The sequence below is a fragment of the Lichenostomus cassidix genome, chromosome 12 (genome assembly GCF_008360975.1).
Source record: "Lichenostomus cassidix isolate B80296 chromosome 12, HeHo_3.0, whole genome shotgun sequence".
Classification (NCBI taxonomy): domain Eukaryota; kingdom Metazoa; phylum Chordata; class Aves; order Passeriformes; family Meliphagidae; genus Lichenostomus; species Lichenostomus cassidix.
Window position 1 is genome coordinate 1,083,369 of NC_139493.1, and position 23,100 is coordinate 1,106,468.

Here is a 23,100-nt window from a genome sequence, read left to right on the forward strand (position 1 = left end):
GTCTGCTGGAGACTGAGACACAGATGGATGAGCTGAGCATATGATAAACCTGCTGCATGAGTTTGTAGTTAATTGCCCATCATCTTTTTTGTCTCCCCATAAAGCATTTCACGCCCACCTCGCACAGCAAAGGTAACCCGAGTGTCATAAACCATTTGTCTCCTGAGCTTTCCCGGAGCTCTCGTGGTGCCAGAGCCGTGCAGACAAGACAGATTGGCTGGAGCCTTTTACAGATGAAGCCCTGTGCATCTTTGATCAAATGATCTCCATTCTGTAATGAGAAGAAACACCTCCCAGAGTCATTTGCATGCTAATATCTTTATTTCTAAAACAATAAGCAGGCTGTGGCTCTCGGAGCCGCCAGTCAGCACAGAGCCTGCATTTCCATGAGCTAAGGGAGGGAAGAAACCACGAAACCAAATCCCTTCCCATGGCACAGAGGGGCTTTGGGCTGAGCACAGAGAGGGGTCCAGGACAAGAATCATTACCTGGTGGGGACATCCCTGCTGGCTGTGCAGGGCCAGGCTGGGCTTGATGATCCCTGGGAGTTCCTTTCAGTTCAGGATATTCATAGAATCCCAAATGGTTTGGGTTGGAAATGACCTTAAATCCCATCCAGTGCCACCCCTGCCATGTAGGGACACCTTCCACTGTCCCAGGCTGCTCCAAGCCCTGTCCAGCCTGGCCTTGGACACTGCCAGGGATCCAGGGGCAGCACAGCTTCTCTGTCACCCTGTGCCAGAGCCTGCCCACCCTCACAGGCAGGAATTCCTTCCCAACATTCAATCAAAAGCTACTCTTTCAGCTCAAAACCTGGGAGTTTCTTTCCCCCTCTCCTGTCACTCCATGCTCTCATAACAATCCTGTTTTCCACCCTGCCCTGCCCTGCCCTGCCAGCCCCGTTGGGAAGGAGCTGCTCCCTCCTGCAGCAGCAGAGTGCCAGGCTGGAGGAGCTGGTGCTGCAGGTGCCCCTAGAGCTCCTCACCCCTGAGATCACCAGTGCATTCCTCTCTCCCTCCTGTTTGATTTCCCCTGGCAGATGAAAGATTGCAGCAGCAAGCAGGTCATTTCAGGGCAGCACAGCCTCACTGTGAGCACTGGCAAAGACAAAACACTGCCAACAGCCAGCACAATTCCAGACCTGCCCTCAAACACCCTGCAGGTGCCACAGCACAGAAATTCTGCTCCTGCTGCCACAGCCTGGAGGCAAAGTGTCACTCTGCCCTGGTGTTGGGACTTCTCCTGCCTCCCAACGTCTCTGCTCATCTGAGGTGAGTGAAGCTGCTGGGCAGCAGCCATGGAATTGAGGGAAAAGGGGAAAAGACCTTCCTGGCACTGAGTCCTTTCAAAGCCTTTCCTCCACGGGAGCAGAGCTGCCAAGCAGCCCTCTGGAAAGCCCCAACCCTGAGCTCCCCAGCAGCCCTCAGCAATCAGAGCCCTGCAGGAGGCACAGCCAAGCCTAATGGGCAGTTAAAGGAATTAGCCCCACTCTCCCTGGCGTGCTTTCCAGTTCACAGCCCTGATTTACAGGATTTAAATCTCCAGCAAATGGATTTTCCCTGCTGCCCTCCCAGCTCTGTTTCCCTGCCCAGAGCTCCCTGCCAGCGCAGGGCTCATGGCTCTTGAGCAGCTCCTGGGAACAGGCAGGGCTCTGCTGAACACCCAATTTGCTGAATAGAAGCAGAAATGGCTCAGGGAAGAGGAACAAACTCTTCCAACAGTCACTCTGCAGCCTCTGCTGAGGCATTGACAGCAGCACAGATAGCAGAAGTGGGACCTGGATTTATTCTGTTGGTACCTGTATTTATAATAGTGATTATATTTAGTTCTGTTGGCAGCTCTCCAGAGGGAATCCCACACAAAGTCCTCACCTTGCTAATGAAGCTGATGTTTTTATCTCTGTGCTTGCTGATGTGTTTGGTTGATTTTCATTATGTATTTATGGGTCTGTGTCCTTACATCTCCAAGTGCATTACAACTGCAGGTTTGCACTGCCCATTTCAAATTTCACCTCTTTTTTAATCCTCGAATGTGATTTTATTCTGTCAAAATACAAAAGAATATTATACAAAGGTATAAATTATATTTGTCCAAGACTATGACTATTACAAGCACTTGAGAAGTGACGGAAATCATTAAAACAATTCCTGTCCTGATCGAAGGTCAAGAATTGAAATAATCTTGCTAGCAAGGAATTAGGAAGCCTTTCCCTCCCTCAGGTTTCTGTGGAAGTGCTTCAGAGATGCCCATTTTCCCCATGGAATTGAGAAGAGCCATTCCACGTTCTCTGTTTTCCTTCCTGACTGCATTAAAACAAACATTCATTCCACAGAAGGAGTTTTTCCCCATCTCTTTCAAAAGGCTGCCACCATATGGGGGATTGGTTTTAATACAAGGCTTCGATTTGGGTTTTGCCAGTAGACCTTGCTGGAGCATCAGCTCAGCCTGTGGAGGGAGAACCTGCAGGAAGCACCCTGGGAGTTGTGGCTCAGGAGCAGCTCTGGAACACACAGGGCTGGAATCACCTTCCCTTTAAAGAGCCCCACTTTCTGCAAATCTTGTTTTATCCACTGGTGTCACACACAGCTCTGCTCATTTGGAACTGCATCGTTTAAATTCTGAATTATTGAAATTGGCCAAAACTCCCCAGCTGTCCCTCGAGGTGACAGACTGTTGTCACTGATTTCTGGTTTCCCATCCTGTCACCTGCTCTGTGGAAGGTGTTCCTGCCCGTGGCAGATCATCTCTAAGGTCTGTGCCAACCCAACCCATCCTGCCACTCAGACATTCCATGGAACTGTCACCTGCCCAGCAGCAGTGGGAAAGTGCCCTGGGGCAGAGGAATGTCATTGCCAAGCCATGGGCAGCAGTGGTGAGCAGGGAAAGCTCTCGCTCTGAAATTAAACACAAACCAAGGTAAACAACAATGTCTTTCTACTGAAATAAAAAGAAAAAAATAAAGAAAATGAGAGAAGGCAAAGTGAGGGAAGAAGAAAGTCTTTTCTTGCATTAGAATTTCTCCACCAGATCCAACACTATTCCACACTGGAGCACAGCAGCTGAAGAGCTAACCCCAAAATAGTACTTGAATTTGATAAATAAAATAAATCCCCGTCTCTCAGCGGACCAGATTAATCCAGAGGCTCTTCCTATCAAGCTCCAAATGTCATGTGAAGATCAAGTTCCCATCTAACAGAAGTGTTTGTTCAACAAAACACAGCAGTGCCTTCCCAGGGAGCTTAAACAGAGCGAGAACCTGCAAATAATGCTGCTCTCAAATTGAATTCTTCCTGCAGACTTGGCAGTGCCACAGCCCTTCCCTTGTCCAGACACCCCAGAGCACTGCTGAAACCCAGATCTGCTGGCCAGCTGGCCAGGGAATTTCCAGGGTTCTTTGCCCTGAGATCACAGAGGTGCCCTGGGCCAGTGCAGGGCAAACCTCTGGGCACCTCTGGGTTTGTAGAGTTCTTGTTTGGAACAAGAGCTGTCAGAGTGCATCAAGGCAAAATCTGAGTAACCCAGGCTGTGGCAGTGTGAGGTCACCAATACTTTGGAATTCCTGTGGTTTTCCCTACAGACACCACCCTAAACACAGAGGGATTCATGAGCAAGCACAGCCTTTGGGAATCGAATTTCCTTTTCTTTGTTCTCCCAAGAGTCATTCCAATGGCAGAGAGTGATGAGGAACATGCAGTTTGAGGTGGAACATGGACAAATAAAGGAGTTGGCCTCACAGTGAGGAAAAAAATGGTCTCACATCAGCCCTGGGTCAGTCCTGGAGCTATTCTGGATGCAGTGACCACACCAGGATAAAAGCAATGGCTCCATCTGAAAAAGTCATTCCTTCATAATTATATTCATATCATTCATTCATAATTATATGAATGGGAAAGTACTTTTTCCTGCCTCTTTCCTGGCCCAGCAAACTGCTGGAAATAAAGCATTGCAGCTCTTCCTAGGGATCCATCTGACTTTAACTCCATGCTGGAGGAGCTATTTCTCTGACTGTATGAATGAGCATTTCCTGTCCACTGGAACTGGTCTCTGCTGATCACACAGCTGGGAACAAAGCCTTGCTTTCCCTCGGGTGCTTTTCCCTCCCTGCCTTCTGCCACACAAACCTGGGTGGCTCTGTCCCTAACACAACCCTCTCAGATGGCACACAGGGCAGCACTGTGATTTCTGCTTTATTTCTCTAGTGCCACTGGATTTTAGCAACAGTGACATCCCAACCTGGGGCTCTATTTGCCTCATGAACCCAGAGTTTCCTTCAATAGCAGATACAGAGCTCGTGGCACTCCTGCTCTGGAATAGAAGACAAAAAAATTGAAATTTCAATTCAATGTGCTCAGCCCATTTGACCTGGGTCTGGCTCTGCCTGCTCCCTTCAAGCCTGGTGCTGCTGGAACACACTGCTGGTGCCTCCTCTGCAGTCAGGGGTAAAAACAGGAGAGAAAACAAGGAAAAGAGCTGTTATCCAACCCCAAGGAATGACCTGAGCGTGCCCAGCTCCATCCCAAACCCCAGCAGCTTGGCAGCAGAGCCACAGAACACTTGTGCTGCACAACCTCTCAGCGTTTCCTCACCCACAGAGGAGGATTTCAGCACCGAGCAGCAGCTCCTGCCGCCGAGGAAACCGCCAAGATAAGGAGTGAAAGGCAAAGTTATTACATTCCAAACGTTAGCATTAGCAACAACAGGTTTAAAAAAACATCATAAACTACGGCCTGCCACATTCCCTTTGCACTGCCATCAGAACAGCCAAACATTCCCAGTGCTCCTGGTGCCTGTGGAGCCTAAATGAGGTTTTATCTGCAGTAAGTGTTTCTTTCACTCTCCATAAAGTAAGAGGCACCACAGTTTAGAAATAATGCGTTCCCAGCCCTGAGTATTATGGGGAACCCATTATTTTTATTGCTGGCTGTGTAAAGGATATTTCATACTTAGGGAACGGAGCTGCTCCCAAATAAATAAGGAGCTAGGAGCTGCATTAAAACCTTGCTGCAAAACACCCATACAATTATGTGCCAAGCAGTGCAGGAGTACATTCTACCTGCTCCCAGAACTTTTATCACTCTGAGAATAATCCCTTATTTGCATGTGCAATTACTGCAATTGCATTTGCAATTACATCAATTGTCCAATTACATCAGCTGTGGTTCCAATGAGCTCAAAGGAAAAAAAAATATAAAGCACACATTGCTCTTTGCTGTAATAAAAACGTGATTTGCATGCACAGAAAAAAAAGATTTCTGTTTGCTGGGAGATGAAATTAGACTACCTTGGGGTATTTTGCTTTTCTTGCGTGAAGGCTAAGCATTTCTGTGATATTAAAAAAAGGTTGGAGCTATTTGATAACTTGAGACTTCACAGTAATTTCTTCTCTTGGGCCACTGTAATTACTGTGCAGTTTTCCATTGTCATCACAGAAATTATTTTACATTTACAATTAATAGGACACAGTCTTGAGGCCAGAACCCTTAAAGCTTTCCTTTTCTCTCTAATAACTCAGATCATTAGGAGTCACATATATTTCATTTCTCAGAAAAGTGCAAAGAAAAGAAGCCTAAATTCCAAGCCAGAATTCTATTTCCAGAATTACCAGCATCTGCTCTTTCTAAAAACTCTACAGGTGGTAGGAAATCCCTTAATCTCCTCATCACCAATTTCCACGTGTGAAATGAGAGCATCTGAAAGTGCAGCAACAATCAGAAAAATATAGAAATGGAGCTCTGGATTTTCTGAGTGTATGGAGCATTTCCAGGATTTGCAGCTCTCATTTTCTCAGTTTAGAAATATCAAGTTTTGCTTACTTTCTTTCCATATACAGGCTGTGATTTTCCCTGGGCTGCATAACAAGAACTGGAAATTTGGGCATCAGCAGAGAAGGATTTCAGTGAGATGTTCCCCAGGGTCTCCTCAGGTTTGCTATCCCAATCCCCACGTTGAGGTTTTGCAGGGGACAGGAGCAGCTCAGTGCCACCCTGGCCTGCAGGAATCCCTGGATTTTGGGCTGGTTTGGCTTTTTGCTAAACCCCTGACCAGCTGATGCTCCACAGGCCTGAGCAGATGTGGCCAAGATGGACCTAAAGCTGGATCTCCATCAAGAACTGCCAGCAAGGGCTGCTGGAAGCTCTGTGCAGATCCTGCTGCCACACCTCTAGCACTGCAGGGAGAAAATCCTACCTCTGACCCCTCCTTAAATTGTAAATGTTCAAAAAGAACCCAAAAATTGCCTGTTTTGATAGAGGAATGTGGCACCTGGAGGAAGCAGAGGCTGCTCTCACCTGAACAAACAGCACCAAACCCAAGCCAGCACCTGCTGTGCTTTTCCTTTCCCCAGGAGCAGATGGGAAGGAGCACTGGGGAAGGAAGAGCTGGGTGTGACTGTCATCTGTGTGGCAGCTAAATTCAGATTTCTGCTGCCTTAGATCAGCCTAACCAGGGCACACAGGTTTTCTCTGCTGCCTCAACACCTCAAGTTAAGAAAACAACTAAATGTAACCACCTTTACCAGATCCTTGCCAGGCTTTTGCACTTTTAGACAAATAAACATTATTGAAAATGGCTTGAAAAGCTGACTCTTGCAGAAACTACAACAGCTTATTTAATTGTTACTTCAGGTCCAAAATTAAACTAATACCTCTGTCACTGAAGAGCAGAAAATGAAAATGTTCCATTCCTGTCAGTTGATCAATTTTAACCTCTTTAGGAGCAGCTCAGCCCCTGGCTCAGGGATCTCCTCCTGGCCATGGACTGCACAGTGTTTATCTGCTATCATTTAAATGCAGAATTACCTCTAAGTTTTGCTGGTTTCAGATGTATTTTTCTACTTCCAGTGCCCCTCCAAGCCTGGCCATTACATAACACACTGAAGTTAAATAGAACACAACAGCAGCAGGTTTGACACCAAAGCTCAGCTATTTGCAGTTCAAAGCTCTTCCCCTCTCCCCTCACCTCAGCGAGCTCTGCTGTGCAGACACTGCTCATCCAAACCATGAACAGGAGCTTGGGAGGAACTTTGCACTGGAGAAAATGTTTTTCTTACTTTAAAATAACTTTCCTTTTATTCTGAGGTCGTTAAAAGTGGTGGGATGGAGCAACTCCCACTTACCGCGGAGAGACCAGCAGCTCTTGGTCTCAGCCAAGTTAAGACCCCAGAAGTGGAATTTCTGAGCACTTGAAGATCATTTTTGCCCTTCAGCTGAGCTGGAGAGGTTTCAAAAGGACCCTTTGTTAGTGGTGAGAGTGGCCCTGTGCCCTGCCAGGCAGTGAGGATGTGCTGCACACTCCAGCTCTGGCCCTCGACATGTGCAGCATCTCCAGAGATGTTCAGGGTGCACCTCGTCCTTCCCTGAAAAACAGGAAAAGAACTCAGCACAACACAGTTAACGCCAGAATATCTTTTTACTCAGTCTGACAAAGGTCCTGAGGAGGAGAAATCAGTTTTGATACAAGAAAATGGTTGGGTATGTTTCTGAAAACAATCATTTCTCTCGGTGATGATGCTTATTCTTGTCTCCAGACACATTTTGTTTTCATGTGTAATTTGTGTGTAACTCTGTACAAGGCTGAGATTTCAAACCTCAACAGCAAATGTTATAAATAAAGACCTTCACAGAATAAACAAATGCAGCAGCAAAGTGCTTTAATTTGTATTTGCCAGTTCTGGGAACAATTGCTGTGGGATGAATGCCTGGTTCTTTCTGTCAGGGAGACTTTGCTATTAATTCCTCAGCCTGAGAATAATTCTCCACTTAGCAAGGAGCTCTGGGGTATGAAATGTGGGAGGTCAGCTTTACATCCACCAGGGATGGGCCAGCAGAACTGGTGGAGGTTTGCTCAGAAGCAGCAGCTGAAATCCCAAGGAAAACCATCCAGAACCAAACCCAGGCTTGGCAAACATCACCTGAAAGTAATGCAGATCTTTTTGCACAATATTATTTTCATTTCTTTCCCTCCTCTCCCCTTTTCCCTTCGAATCACCAAGTGTTTCCACCCCAACCTTTGGGTCCCACAGCAGCTCTGGGTTTGAGCTCTCAAACAGGTTAATTGTGCTTTCTTCAGCTCCACAGCAATGGGAGACTTCAAACACAGGAGATCTAGAAACTATTTAGAGCTCTAGAGGTAGAGACTATTTAGGGAATAGTCTATTTAGGAAAAGAAGGTGGTCCTTATTTTAATTTTAAATGGACTTTATGAATATCAAAGTGAGGTATTGAATTAAATAGCAGGGCTTCTCTGGAACATGAGGAACATTTATGGCTGCATGGACCAAGCTCTTTGAGGATTTCTTATTTCTGACTCCATTTCAGCAGCACTAAGTAAAGGAATGTTTAGTGATAAATTAAGCATTTGTGAAAAGGAAGGAGTTTAAAACACTATGCATTAAGAACTTAAGCTGACCATTCCCTTTTCTTGCCCTCTGCCTTCTGAGCTCTCACATTGGAAAAACAGATTTTCCATTAATAAAATAAATGTATTTCACTCTGCCTGTTGAGCAAGGAAAAAGCTTTGTGCATCTCCCAGCTGTGGCTTTGAGATACTGCTGCTCCCCAGTTCTCCCGAGCTCTTGGCAGCTTCTCCCTTATGAAATGCCTATATTTATATTTTTATCCCATTTCTGCAGTGTCTCAGGGTCACAGGGTGCCCTGCAGAGGTTTGGTGAGCACTGCTGTGTTGGTAACCCCCAGCTGGATCTTCTTTCCTCACATTTTCCACCCTCAGAGCTGCTCGAGGTCATCCCTGAGCCCAGAAAACTGAGCTCTGTGCTGAGACTGTTTGCCAAAAATAAATCTCATCGGGGGAACTGAAGGGAATCCATGGATTTCAGGAGTGCAGGGAAAGGGAGGATCTGATCATTTGCTGTGCAGCCTGCAGGGGCAAAGGTGGTCACACAGCAGTGAACTCCCCTCCTTCAGCTGGCACAGAATAATTCTCCAGGCAAATCCCAGCAAAAAGTATGGAAATCCTCCCACCAGAGGGTGAGGAAAATGCAAAGCCTGTGTTGTCCCATCCAACTGGTAGTGACAACTTGAACAGCCAAAAATAAGTAGTGAGAAAGGAGGGGAAGGAAGAACCATCTGAGCTGACTTACGTGAGTGCTTTTTCTGGCTTGGAACAGGAGTTGGTGCCAACAAACCCACACTGCCAGCCAAGGCCACAGCAACCTGCAAAACACAGCAAAGTGACACAGATGGAAGTTTCCCAAAAACTGGGATGGCAGCCTGGGGCAAATCACCTGGTCTGAATGAAAATGTTGTTCCTGTCCTTTGAACTCTGAACTCTTGAGCTCAGAACTCTGAGCACACACCATGTCAGGAAAAGTCCAACAAAACTGATTTTCCATCTCTAAATGAAGCATTTTGTGTTTCTTTTTGCTGGGTTTGAAGGCAAACACTGAGCTGTGTTTGCTCAGCCTCACCACCCTGTCACCTCCACTGGCAAATTCAGTCACTCCTGACAGATGTAGGACAAAACCTCTCCCAGGAAACTACTCACACAAAGAGAGATCAGAAACACTCCGAGTTGTTCATTTGCCTTTTTCTGTCAGTGCATTGCTGGTTTTCCCCTCCTTTAAATCAGCACTTTACTCCCCACAATCTCTGTGCTTTGACAGTGCTGCTTCATTCAGCAAAACACCCAAAACCTCCTCTTGCTTCCCTGTGATCTGCAACTTAACAATACATATGCAAATGAAATTAGTGCTGGCAAAAATAATTATAGTTGCTCATGGGAGGATTAATAACTGAAGTCTGCCCTGCTTATGCTGGGTTTAATTCTGTTACAGGCACTAAAAGAAGTTAATTCTGCGTTCAGTGCTGTGTGTGGCAGTTTAGAGGTGTTGAGTGAATGCAGAGTTAATTAAGTGGAGGGGAAAGGAGGGGCTGTGGGGATACATCCATGAGATTTGTACAGAGAAAATCATGGAACACACAAAGGGTGGGGTTGGGAGGCACCTTAAAGACCATGTAGATCCAACCCCCTTCCATGTGCAGGGAATCTCCCACTGGAGCAGCCTACTCAGAGCCCCACCACTAAATTCATTAAATATGTAAATTATTTATATATATATTATTTATATATCTATCTGTAAAACCCAACAGTGATCATGAGCTGGTGGGTGAATGAGCAGCACAACCCTTTTTCCTGCATGCATCCCTCTGCCATCCATCATTTGAAAGGGAGCAGCATTGACTTATTCCTAGCAGGTGTAATGATGTTGTATCAACTGTGCCCTCGGGCTGGGAGTGTTTAATAAGAGAACAAGCTCCTTTTTATCCAATGTTTGTGGGAACAAATCAAATTTAGAGCAGGCTGTAAATCCCTCCCTCGTTACAGCATCGCTCTGCTCTCGCTGGGGGTTGAGGAGAAGAAAGGCCTTGCAAAGTGAGATCCTTGCTGCCCTTGGGAAATCCTTGCTCACTTCTGCTCCTTTGGCTAACTAGAAAAGCATTCTGGGAATGACTCAGCTGAGCTAGAGGTAACAAACAAGTTCCATAACTGTAAAACAATGATCAGAACAATCAGTGCTCACAGTGGGGCTGTGGTTGGTCACACCTGATGTTCCTATCTGCTCTGTGGTGTTGGTTAAACACATTTGTGCATCACAAGGATGGAAACTCAGAACAAACTAATAGCTGAACAACCCTGGATTTTTGCAGTAAAGTGTCTTCACCATACCATGGTGGAGATTGTGTGTTCAACACCACAACTGGGGCAAGAGGGACAGCAGGGACATCCACAAAACCCAGGAATTGACAGCAGTGCCAGCCAGGGAGCACAAAGGACAAGGCGCTTCCCTCCCACCCCACTGGAATTCTCCTCCTCTGGAAGAGCCTGGGATGGGAAATCCTTTCCATCCTTTCTCCCCATCCTTGCCCATCCTGACCACAGTGCTGCCAATCCCTGCCGGGCTGAGCCCAGGGAAAGCCCAGCTTGCAGGATTTAAGCACCTTAGAGGCTGCAATCCCCTCGGCTTGATCTGCCTGTTTACAGCCCGATGAGCTGGATTAGCCCTGTGCAAGCTGTGCCTACAACAGCTGCTTTTCACCTAGGATTAGCATAAAAATCAATCAGCCCCCCTTCCAGAGCCAGCAGGCTGGGACTGGGAGAGCTCCAAGGAAAACAACCTGCAGGTGGAAATGAGGGAACTTTTGTGGAGCCAAAGTACAACATGTCCAGGTTGGGCATTACCTGCTTACATTTGGTTAAAATCCACAATTTAGTGCTTGTTCCAGAACTGAAATGAAGCAAAGCTGACGTTATCTAATTAATTTCCAACTGGATTTTCAATTGCTGCACACTTTTAAACAAGTGAAGCTTCAGAGATCATATTTACCACTCCAAGCTGCTTTTTTGCTGCTGGTAGTGAAGTGATTTCTTCTGGAAAAACACACTTTATTAGTGGTTAAGACATCTCATTAAAGGCCACAAAAAGGGTCTCAGAAACTTCCTAACAAATGTACTGTAAGTGTTTCAGAGTCATCTGAAACCATTGATTTGGGCTTTTCTTTATGGTCAATGCCATGGCTGAAATAAAAGGGGAGCTATCATCAATAATCCAGTAACAATTGAATTTACTGCTATGTAAAGCAGCCAATCAGATGTTAATTGACAAGAGATTTATACAGATTCCAGTATCAAAATACTACATTCAAAAGATGATATTCTTGTGTGCAACCAGATAATATTACAGAATTACCAGGTCTCTAAATGGCTGTGATGTTGCCTGACTACATTTGTGCTGATTTCTTGTAAAGCCACAGAAACACTGCAGAATTTACTCAATCTACACGCAGCAAAATGGATTCTTATTTAGTTCTTATTCAGCTCCTTTAGTTCATGGCCCTCATTCAGAGAATCAGCTTTTCCCCTCAGAATAAGATTTATTGAATTTAGACTAACCAGCATTTCATATTAACTCCCTTTCCTGCCTTTAATTTTTCTTAACTGATTCAATTTAATATTTCTCCTTCTACCTTTCTCATTTAACTCCTTCTTACCTGCACTCCTTTTCTGTAATAACCAGAATGATGAACTTACCTCAGTTACCTCAGTTACCTCAGTTACTCCCATCAACCACCATAAATGGAATTATGTATTTGTTTACAACAAGCATTCTTGGGTTGCTTCAGGATCAGATTTTTGCCCCAAAAAACAGTATAACTTATGATATAATTACATACAACAGTCTCCAGGGAAAAAAATTAATATTCACTGTGCGATCCTAAATTCAGTAGTTCTTTATTAAACAGTGAAACCTTCACAACTGTGGGTCAGTCTCCCCAACAGCCTCAGTTAAATATTGCTAAAATTTAATTTCCAGGTATTTCAGTGCAGAAATACCACTCCTGCAGCTGTTCCCTGCCCAGACTGGGAGGACAAAAATAACTTGTGGAAGGCACAAGTGCTGAAGCACAAGGGTGGCGCAGCTGCGAGCTCATTAAATTTTAAAAGTGATTTGAATCAGACACTAAAACTCCTGTCTGCAGTTAATTCCACTGCTTATACACAGCCCCAGAATGGTGAGGTGGACTTTGATTTTGCTCTTTTCTAGGCAGGCTGACTAATGGCAGTAAAGGAGAGTAAATCCAGGATGAGGGTAATTATCCAGGCGCAAAATGAGGTTTTGTAGGAACTCCACTGCTGCTCTTTGCTCTCCAATCTGGCACCAGGCAGCACTAAAAGAACACATCTCACCCAGGGAAGAACAAAGACTAGCAGAGCAGTCTGGTTGTTTTTCCTGCTCCAGCTTCTTGTCCAGGCTGCAGGCAGGGATGAGAATCCCCTTGTGCTGCTCAGAGCCCAGCAAGGAGATAAAAATGTCCTTAGGATTGGTGGAGAGTCCCTTCCGGACATGGGATCATTTGTGCTGCCCTGAGAGATGTTGTGCTGCCATTTGTGCTCTGCCTGAGAGTTGTTTCTGAAGCCATGGGGAGGCCAGGGATAGACAGGGATAACTGTTCCCATCTCCATCTCCCACACTGGTCAGTCCCATCCTCAGATTTCCTGGGAGTGGCTCTGACTGCCAGAGGGCAGGGATGGATGGGATTTTGGGAAGGAATTGTTCCCTGTGAGGGTGGGGAGGCCCTGGGATAGAATGCCCAGAGAAGCTGTGGTGCCCCTGGATCCCTGGCAGTGTCCAAGGCCAGGTTGGACAGAGCTTGGAGAAACCTGGGATGGTGGAAGGTGTGGAATGGGATTGGCTTTAATGTCCTTTCCAACCCAAACCATTCTGGGAGTGTTTCCTGTTTTCTCACAGCTGGAGAAATGCCAATCTCCTCCCCTGAGGACAGCAGAAAGTTCAAATTCTCTCTTATTTCCCTCCCGTTTTCCTCACTAAGTCCTTCCCAGATGGAGCAGGAGCTCTGCCAGGTCACTCTGACCAGCGGGACAAAGCCAAAAACCAAAGGCAAAAGGCCAATCAAGAATTTTGCAAATGCTTTCCTCAGAGCCAATTCACCCTGACAGTGCAGGAGACACCTCTGTGAGCTAACTGAGCTGGAGGTGTTTCATTTACTCTGCCTGCATCAGAGATATGAAACTGCTGCAGATTTTGCCAATATCCATTAATGAGAATAACTTCAGAGCTCATTTTTTCTTCCATATCCAGATTGATTCCTGAACACAAACCCACCATCTCTCTGACAGCACTTAATAGATATTGCTTTTTTCTCTTTTTCCCCCACATTACTTTAAATATATATATATATATATATATGTTTTCCTCACTTTATTTTCAAATCTGGAACTTTAAGGAATCTCTTTCAGAGCATTTTGAAATCATGTCATTGTCCACCATCACTACCCACTGCATTTCATTTATTTATTCATCTCCTCGCTGTCAAACAAATGCACCTTCACAGTTTTCTGCATTTATAAGGACAAACTCAAGATTATTTCCTCAGCTTTACACGTGGCTTTTCTCGTGGTTAATATGTTCAGACTTTCAAACAAAACACCTGCATTTATCTCCTCTGGCCAGGTGGAAGGTACTTATCCAGCTGTGCATAAAATAAACAAACACACCCATTACTGCCTGAAGAAAAGTGTTCTCTATAACACAACTTCCAAATTGCTGAAGATGCTTGGAAGAAGTCTTTTTTAAAAAACAATCATGTGATATTTTTGTAATGTAATGTGAGCAGCAGGCCAAAAACTGACCTTTGATATCACTGATTCTGTTTCTGGGGGAAATGACTTGAATAGAGCCTTAGAATCTCAGGATCACTGAGGCTGGAAAAGACCTGCAGGACCACCAAGTCCCCACCTTGTCACCTGCCCAGAGCACTGAGTGCCACCTGCAGTCCTTCCTGGGACACCTCCAGGGCTGGGAACTCCAGAATCTGAGCCACACTTGCTCAAAATCAGCCTCACCCTGAATTTCCTCATTCCTTTGGATGAATCCCCTTCTCAGAGGGATTAAACCCAGAGGGACACAGCAGCACATCCCTGTCACTCACTGCTGTGTCACTGCACTCCTCACGGTGAGAGGGTGGAAAAACAAAACTCACCTATGATTTAATGTCACTCTTTAATTGCATTAAGATTATTTCTTAAAGCCTTAACGAAATAGATTTAATGCAGATGTTAAATGAAACTGCAGCATGGATGTAATTGAGGACTGTTACCCAGAGAAGCTTTAGCAGCAGAGGGTTATGGGGTTTTTTAGTGCCTTATTAAAACAGTCACTATGGATATGAACATTTTCAGGGACATCTTGTCACATAAATAACTGGACCATTACTTTCCTACATTGTACACTATATAAAATGTTAATAAACCTTCTAAAATAGCTCTACATTATAGAAACATATTTTATATTCCATGAAATATTTGGAAGGTCAGGGGAAGCATCTGGGGACAAGGGATGCTGTGGAAGCCAGGAGAGGATTTCACAAGTGGGAGCAGCTTCAGCTCAATAAAGCAAATCACAACCCAACCCTGCAGAGAGCAGAGGCTCAGAGTGGCCTCAGCCCAGAATTTTCAGTCATTATTGAATCAGAACGTTATTCCTCACCAGACAACATCTATCAGATAAGAGATGTGAGCCCCAGACAGCTCCAAAAGATGTGCTTTGGGTTTCAGGAGTAGCCAAAGAGCAAAACAGTTCAAAGTTTCAGTTATTTCTTGTTTGACTCAGCATGTGAAAGTCCTTGTCCTCAGCGTGCTCTCGTCAGGAGGTCAATAAATCAGCAATAAAACCCCAGAGGCAGAGTTTCCTCCCAGTGCTGCTGTAATTTACGGAAGCCTTGCAAGGCTGTGCAAGTCGCTGAGGTTTGATTGGAGAGCACCCACTACCTGTTGGAGCCACTGAAAACTGGGTGAGCTCAGCCCTCCCTGGAAGAACCCCTCCCAAAGTGTCCCAAACCCAGCCACTGGGGAATTCCAGCATGAAACAAAACCCAACGAACATTTGATTCACCAGAGACTTCCTTATGGGATCAGAGAGTGTGTGTTTGAGGTTGGGCAAAGACCAAAATCCCACCTGGCTCATCTGTCACCAAGAGCCCCTCCTGGAGAGCAGCACTGATGTGCCAAGGGCTTGGCAGCTGCCCAGGGACAGGGCAGGAAAAGAAAACCACCACAGAACTGCAAATTATTCCTGGAATACATTGGCTTATATATTGGTCTTCCTTCATAAAGAAAGATGGGAAGAGAAAACAGGAAAATACTAGAATAATAGAATAATAGAGTAATAGAATCATTAACAGACTCATGGAACCATAGAACCATAGAATCATAGAATCATAGAATGGTTTGGGCTGGAAAGGACTTTAAGGAGCATCTGATTCCAACCCTCTGCCATGGCAGGGACATCTCCCACCAGACCAGGTTGCTCCAAGCCCTGTCCAACTTGGCCTCAATATTATTCATAATATTCCAAACCCCAGACATCCCTTACTGCCCCAAAGTGCAACACTTTGCTGAGGAGGTTGTGCAAAGGTCTGTGCATCACTGGGTACTCACTCAGATTTCCTGCAGAGCAGCAATTCCTGCTGCAGGCCCTTTGGAGAAGGAGGGAATTCTCTGGTGGGAAATCACCACACAAAGGTGATTTAGAAAGGCACAGAATCCATGGGTTGGGGGCTTTGTCCCCTTGAAAGCTGAAGACAGCACAGCCAACTCCAAGACAAGGAAGAGAAGGGATTTCTGCATCTAAATTGTCCAATTCTGCACCTGTAAAAGGATAAATATGTCTATTAATTAATTAATTAGGTGATAATGGGAGGACAGCAGGGACCCAGGGCTCTCTGCAGTGCTTTGGGAAGAGCAGTCTCAGCTGCCTGCAGAGTTTAAGCACAATCACCTCTCTTTATCAGAGGCTAAAACAAAGCTCAGGCTTTGAGAGGAACAGAGCACCAGGACCAAAGTCCAAATGGTGCTCCAAAAAAAAGGAAATTTCTTTTAATCACTTCTGAGCACATTTCTTTTGCAGCAAACATTGGATGCAGACAGTTGTTCCTGTCTGATGGCAGAGGATTTAAGCTGCAAGGTTTCTGTACATGGCCAGGAGTGGGAGCTGGATGATCCCTGTGGGTCACTTCCAACTCAGGATATTGTGTGATATTTAAATCCCTGCATTGCCCGGCTGGGGACACAATTCAGGCATTTCACACCTGCTTCCCCCAGCCAGGAGCCCAAAGTGAAGCTGGAGGTATTTTTACATTCTGTAGAGACAGCACACTCTTCACTCCCACTTTCACAAGACTTGAAAGAAGTTTATATTTTCTTTCAAACAATACAAAAAAAAAAAAACATTTAAAAATTCTCTGACTAAGATCCCCTTTTATGGCACTTCAAGCTCTCCATCAGCTCCATGAGCACGGAGCTGGGAGCACACCCAGGGGACAGGCAGGGATATAATTCCTGCTGTTGTTATGGACTCGCTGACTCACTGGTGGAAGCTGCTGGAGAAGGTAATAAAAGCCAAACAGATAATGGCTGTGCTGTAGTGAAAATGTTTAGCAATTAAATTAAAATGGAAGATCTTTTATATGTGCCACATTTGCATCTTCCCACCAGGCAACTCAAAAAAAAAAAATTAGGGAACTAAAGAAAATATTTAAAGTTTACTTTACAAAGTGCAGAGAAAAATAAGGTCTTGAATACATGGTTTTATTTATGAAACGGGAGAATCTAAATGTATTTTTGGATAGGAATTTTAAAAGCGTTGAAATTAGTCATTTAGGCACTGAGAGAAGTGTTCCAGGAGTAGCACACCACACCGAGATTATCTGCTTAATGAGGTTCAAAAATAAATTGAATTAAAATTTTGAAGTTCAGGCAAAGTGCATTAAACACTGATACATTAATAGCATGCAAATTAAATAGGAGTTCTGCCTTTTTAGCAAACATACATGGAAAACGTCACCTCAAATGGACGAAAATTAAAAGCACCTTAAACATTCATCACATCTCCAGATCACACTGGAAGAACTATTTTTCTGCATTATACTCTCATTATAGTCATTAAAATTAATGTATAACTATCAGAGAGAGAAAACCTGAGGAAAAGGGAATCTGTAATAGTCTCCTTAGGAATTGTATTAACTAATTAATCTAGACAAGCAACAATTTCGCTCTTAACCCACAATGATTTCCATTGGAGCTCCCAAATACCTTCCTGCCAGTCTTTATTTCTTGTGACTTAAGTGCTTTTTTGGGTAAATGCTGAGACCTGCTGGCATTCCCTTTCACCCTCTTTAACTTATAACCATCCCCTTTGTCCTGTCCCTCTCTGCCTGTGAAAAAATTTGCTCTCCCTCTTTTTTTTGAGCCACTTAACTCCTGGAAAATGCTCCAAGGTCTCTCTGGAACCTCCTATTCTCCAGGCAGTCCCAGCCTCACCTTTCAATCCCACAGGTCTCTGCCAGTGCAGAGCTGCAGATTTATTTCATGTCCTGCAGAAGTTAAACAAAGAAGGAAACACCTTGCAAACACTGCTTGCACTCGCTGGGTTTGTTTATTCCCAGCACGCTGCAGGGTCCCAGGGCTGAGGATTAGCAGCAGCAAAGGACAAAGACAGAGGGTTTGGGTTGAGTTCTGGGATAAACAAACCCAGTCGAGGCCTCAGGGGGGGAAAAATGCAAATAAGCAGCTCTGTATCTAAATATTGGCTTTCAAAACAAATGCTTACTCAGATGATTGAGATCATTCAAATGATCAGGGCATTGGCAAAGGGAGTTCCTGGAAACTTTGGCTTTCAACAGAAGGAAACACAGAATGAGACCCTCAGAATGAGTTAAAATGTCCCACAAAGCTGCACAACCACTGTGAGAGATACAAAAGTTCCCAGGCAGTGGCAAAGCTGTGTCTGGCTGTGCTGGGCTGCTCCTCTGCACCCTGAGCTCTGTGCCACAGCAGAAATCCGATTTTTCTGCATCCAGCCAGGACCTGGGCGAGCTGGGAGGGACTCAGTGTGAGCTGGGCGAGTGGCAGACCCCAAACCGTGCCAGACATCCTCCAGAGGGGCTGGGAAACCCTGCTGGGGTTAGAGAATGGATCGGAGGGGAAATGACACCCAGGGGCACTGGAGATGGAGATGTGACACCGCCGAGTGCCTCATGGCACCCGAGACACCCCAGCGCTCTCCAGGGTGCTGAACCGCTCTCCTGGGAACATTCCTGCCAGCATGGAAAGGCTGTGTTAGAGAAATAATACATGCTAATAATAAATAATATTTACTAATAGCTGCTGATTGCAGAATCGGTGTCAGAGTAATGAGAGTTGCAAAATAGAATGGTGTCCCTAAAAAACACGCCTGCTGTTAGCTCAGAAATGTTCCTGGTTTTATAGAGCTGCAGCTCAATTCAGTGCACACAAAACCTGAGGAAACACAACAACCAGTCCCATTTCGTGCTTAAACAAGGAGAAGCCACCAAATCTCAGTGAGCCAGGAATGACACCAAAATATAAACCTGTGGCTCCATCAGCTTCAGGCCATTCCCCTTTGTCCTGTCACTACAGGACCTTGTGATAGCATACACCATATACGTATACATATACATATATAAAATGCATTTTTGCACATATATACACACACATCAATAGCTATATCACAAAAGCATCTTTCTCATAACACAGAAATTCCCAAGTGCCAGGAAGCCAGCTCATAAAATAGGGATATTATTCATCTGTAACATCTTGGAATGCAACTTGATGGAAATATTCCTCTCTTCACAGGGGCAGTGGCTCAGAAATGAGTCTGCATTAGCCCCCCCCAGCCCTGAGTCCTGTTCTCCCCTTGGGAAATACTTCAGACCTTTTATTGCTCAGAGCTTTGCTATTCCGGAGCTCTGTGACCAGCACAGCCCCAGCCTTCCCGAGGAGCTCTGCTCAGGGAAATGCATCCAGACAGGATTGTGGGACACAGTGCTGTAAGGCCTGAGCCATTCAGATCACCCCTTCCCTGCTGAGCAGCTCCTGAAAAGGTTCCTTGAAAAGGAGCATCAAAACAGCTTCCCAGGGATGGGTGGGAATCACTCAGCACAGCTCTAAGAGAGTTCCAGGAGTTTCAGAACTCAGACACTGGGCTGAGCTGAATTCACAGCTGCACATGCAAGGACTGCACTGCTAAGTGCAAGCAGAGTTTGCCTCTGGAATTCCAAATGAAATCTGCCTAATGTGAAGGCTACACATACATTTTTAACCACTGCTGCAATAGCTACATCCCCTTTTTCAAAAGTGTTTGTGCCCTGGTGGGAGAAATTCCATGTGATCCACAGGCTTTTGGGCACTTTTGAAACTGCTGTTGTATCATCATTGATCTCAGCCTTCCACTGTGACATAAAACCTGAGCTTGGACATGAATAGCCCTGAGACATAGCAGCAGATTGGAGATTGTGCACATTATATTTAATATTAAATAAAGCTTGACATTTCCCTCTTGCTTCCTGCGCTGCTTTATAGATCCAATAACCTTTATCTGCACTCCAGATGTCGGGAGAAGAGGAACTGATGTTTGCAAGGCATTTGCAAATGAAAAGAATTATATAAATGTAACGTAAGCTGTTATTCTATAGTTCCTTTAAGCTGATAATACCATTCCACCCCCAGGGCTGCAGGACAGCCTCTCATAATGAAGCATTATTCAGCGCAGTGAAGAATGGAATTACGCAGAAGCAACAGTTTCCTCTTCTCCTTGGACTAGCTGCTCTTCAAGTGGGTTTCTGTGTTCTTCTCCAAGACACCTGTGCTGCTTCCAGGGGGACATTGTGTTCTGGCAAAACACGCACTCCCACAAATATTCAAAATGCAAATGGAAAACCTTTGCTGCTTTAGATTACACTTTGAAGCATGTTATCAGGAAAGGGGAAAAAATGTAATGGCTTTAAACTGAAAGAGAATGAGTATATATTGGATTATATAATTAAATCCTTCCCTGTGAGGGTGATGGGGCTCTGACACAGGGTGCCCAGAGAAGTTGGAATGTCCCAGGCCAGGTTGGGCAGGGCTTGGAGCAGCCTGGGACAGTGGAAGGTGTCCCTGCCATGGCAGGGGATAAATCCTTAAGGTCCTTTCCAACCCAAAGCAGTTTGGGGTTCTGGGATTATTTGTGTGAACTGCACCCAGACATCAGAGTAGGGGCAACACACACGGAGCCTGGATCACTCACAGGCTCAGAGGGATGTTGGGTACGACTTTTGAGACATAAATTAATAAGAGCAAATAAATAAGAATCCAAGAGAAACCAAAAGCACTGGATTGCAACAAAAGTGCATCAGTCTGATCTAAATGTCCTCAAAGCCAAGCAATCAAACCTAGCCAAGTCTTCCAGCTGATTTTGGGAACCACCAGCTGCTTATAAAGCACAGGTTCCCGAGGGCCCAGCAGAAACAGGAACATTTAATGAGCTCACTTTGGGCATTCCTGGCATCATCTTCCAGGGATGGGAACTGCAAAATTCTGCTTCCAGAGGACTGATGTCCAAATGGCTTTTCCCCAGAAACCGTCTGAGCTAAGAGCACTTCACAGAAGGTGGTGAGAGCTGGAGTGCTGCAGATGCTGGCAGCTGACCTGGGGCCAGCCAGGCTAACGAGAGCCAAAAGCTGCTGGGCAGGCTCAGGGTGCCCAGCTGGAGTCTGGATCTGCTGCCTGCTGCAGCTCAACCACCCTGCAGATCTCCTGTGATTTATTCTGAAAGGATGCTGGTTGGGGTTGGTGCTGGACAAGGTGTTCACTATGGTGTTAAACTGAGGATCTCCACCATGGTGTGGCAAAGATGCTTTATTGCAAAAATACAGGGTTCTTAAGCTGTTAGTTTGTTCTGAGTTTCCATCCTTGTGATGCACAAATGTGTTTAACCAACACCACAGAGCAGATAGGAACATCAGGTGTGACCAACCACAGCCCCACTGTGAGCACTGATTGTTCTGATCACTGTTTTACAGTTATGGAACTTGTTTGTCACCTCTAGCTCAGCTGAGTCATTCCCAGAATGCTTTTCTAGTTAGCCAAAGGAGCAGAAGTGAGCAAGGATTTCCCAAGGGCAGCAAGGATCTCACTTTGCAAGGCCTTTCTGCTCCCCAACAGTACACACATTGCTCAGTGACCAACACAGGGCTCACCTTTGCTGAGGAAGGGGATCAGATGAGCACACAGATCAGGATCCATCTCCATCTCCACACACACATCTTGCTCTCCTGATGTTCACAGCACTGGGGGCACAAACCTGTGCTGATGCTCTCGGAGTTCCAGCAGATAAACCTCTGAACTCGATCTCCTGCTGATCGACACAGGAGCCTTAAAGGCAGCACTGGGATGTGTTTTTTCCCTGGGGGATGTCATGAGGGATATTCCAGCTGGCATGAAAGCAGATTGCAGTGTTCCACGCTGTTTTCACCCCTTAATCAGAGGCCCTGGGGTGCAGCTCCCCTGGAGCAGGCAGGACCTGCCCTCTCCCTGGAGCCCAACAGCTGCGAATTTCCATTTCCAAGTTCCTCAGCACACCCCATGCTGTGCTCAGCCTGCAGCTCGGTTGGGCTCACAAAGCCCTTTGGTGCTCAGCAGCATTTCCCACGCAGAAGGCCAGAGCTGGCGGTGATGAGAAATGGGAGCGGCGGTGCCAGCAGGCCGTGATGAATTCCCAGGCACGGCAGGTCAGGCCCTCTGCTCCCCGCTGTCACTGCACTGACGCCTTGCATTTGCTCCTACACCATCCTGCCGCGCCTCTCCCCAGCTCGGGAGGTGATTTTTATATTTAGGATGTCTCTGCAGAGATTTATGGCTGCTGTTCCCTCGCAGGGCTGCGCCGGCCTCGCTCCGCTCCAGCCCCACGTTTGGGACCATGACAGGGATTTTACAGCGGGAGGCTGCTGCCTCCAGGAGACACAGATTAGAGATTGATGAGCCTGTTTGGGCTGTATTTCTGCCAGGCCATCGCTGTGCCCGGCCTTGCAGGGGACAAGGACACGATTTAGCACCTCTGGCTCCAGACGGGAGCAGCACGAGGGCTGAGCTGTTCCTTTCCTGAGCATCCTCACTGTGAGAGAGGCTGAGCTTGATTTGTTCCTCCATCCTCCTTCTGCTTACACAACCGGCATTTCAGTTTGCCCAAAACAAGCTGCACATTTATCTTTGCACATTTAACCTTGCCCTACACAAGAACTGTAAGGGACAAAGCCTTGCCTTCAGTGCCCTGAGAGGAGGAAAAGGGAAAGGGAAGCCAAGACTGCCTAAAACTGCATCTGTGACAGACACAGAAATTTTCTAACATGAAATTTTGGACTTCTTAAACAGTGCCAAGCTCAGAGGCAGAAGGTTACACTGGATTAAAAACACCAGTAAATTCTTTTCCTGCCTTGAGGTCATTGAAACTTGTGCATGTAGATTACACAAAGAGTTCTGTAAGTGAATGCTCCACTGCCTCTGTCTCAAACTTGTTTTTCCTTTGCCTTTTTAGTCCACAAAGTAATTTTCAAATCATTAGATACAATAAATTCTTCTAGATGTTTACCACATCCTTAGAGGTCTGCATCCTTATCTTCCTCCACGATTTTCCTTTATTCAATCTGAAACCTAAATCATAAAAATAATAACTAGGAAACAGCATGAAAATCTCATTGTCTTCTCTGCAAAATCCATGACATTTAACTC

General features: G+C 45.6%; 1 long non-coding RNA gene across 1 annotated transcript; it reads right to left on the reverse strand.

The window, feature by feature from the left end:
* Positions 1–6,918: 6,918 nt before the first annotated feature.
* Positions 6,919–22,276, reverse strand: LOC146431511 (uncharacterized). The gene is made up of 4 exons (XR_014854618.1): positions 21,573–22,276; positions 15,973–16,182; positions 9,098–9,170; positions 6,919–7,354 (listed from the first exon to the last, which is right to left on the reverse strand). It is a non-coding gene; the product is annotated as an uncharacterized LOC146431511 (long non-coding RNA).
* Positions 22,277–23,100: the final 824 nt, after the last annotated feature.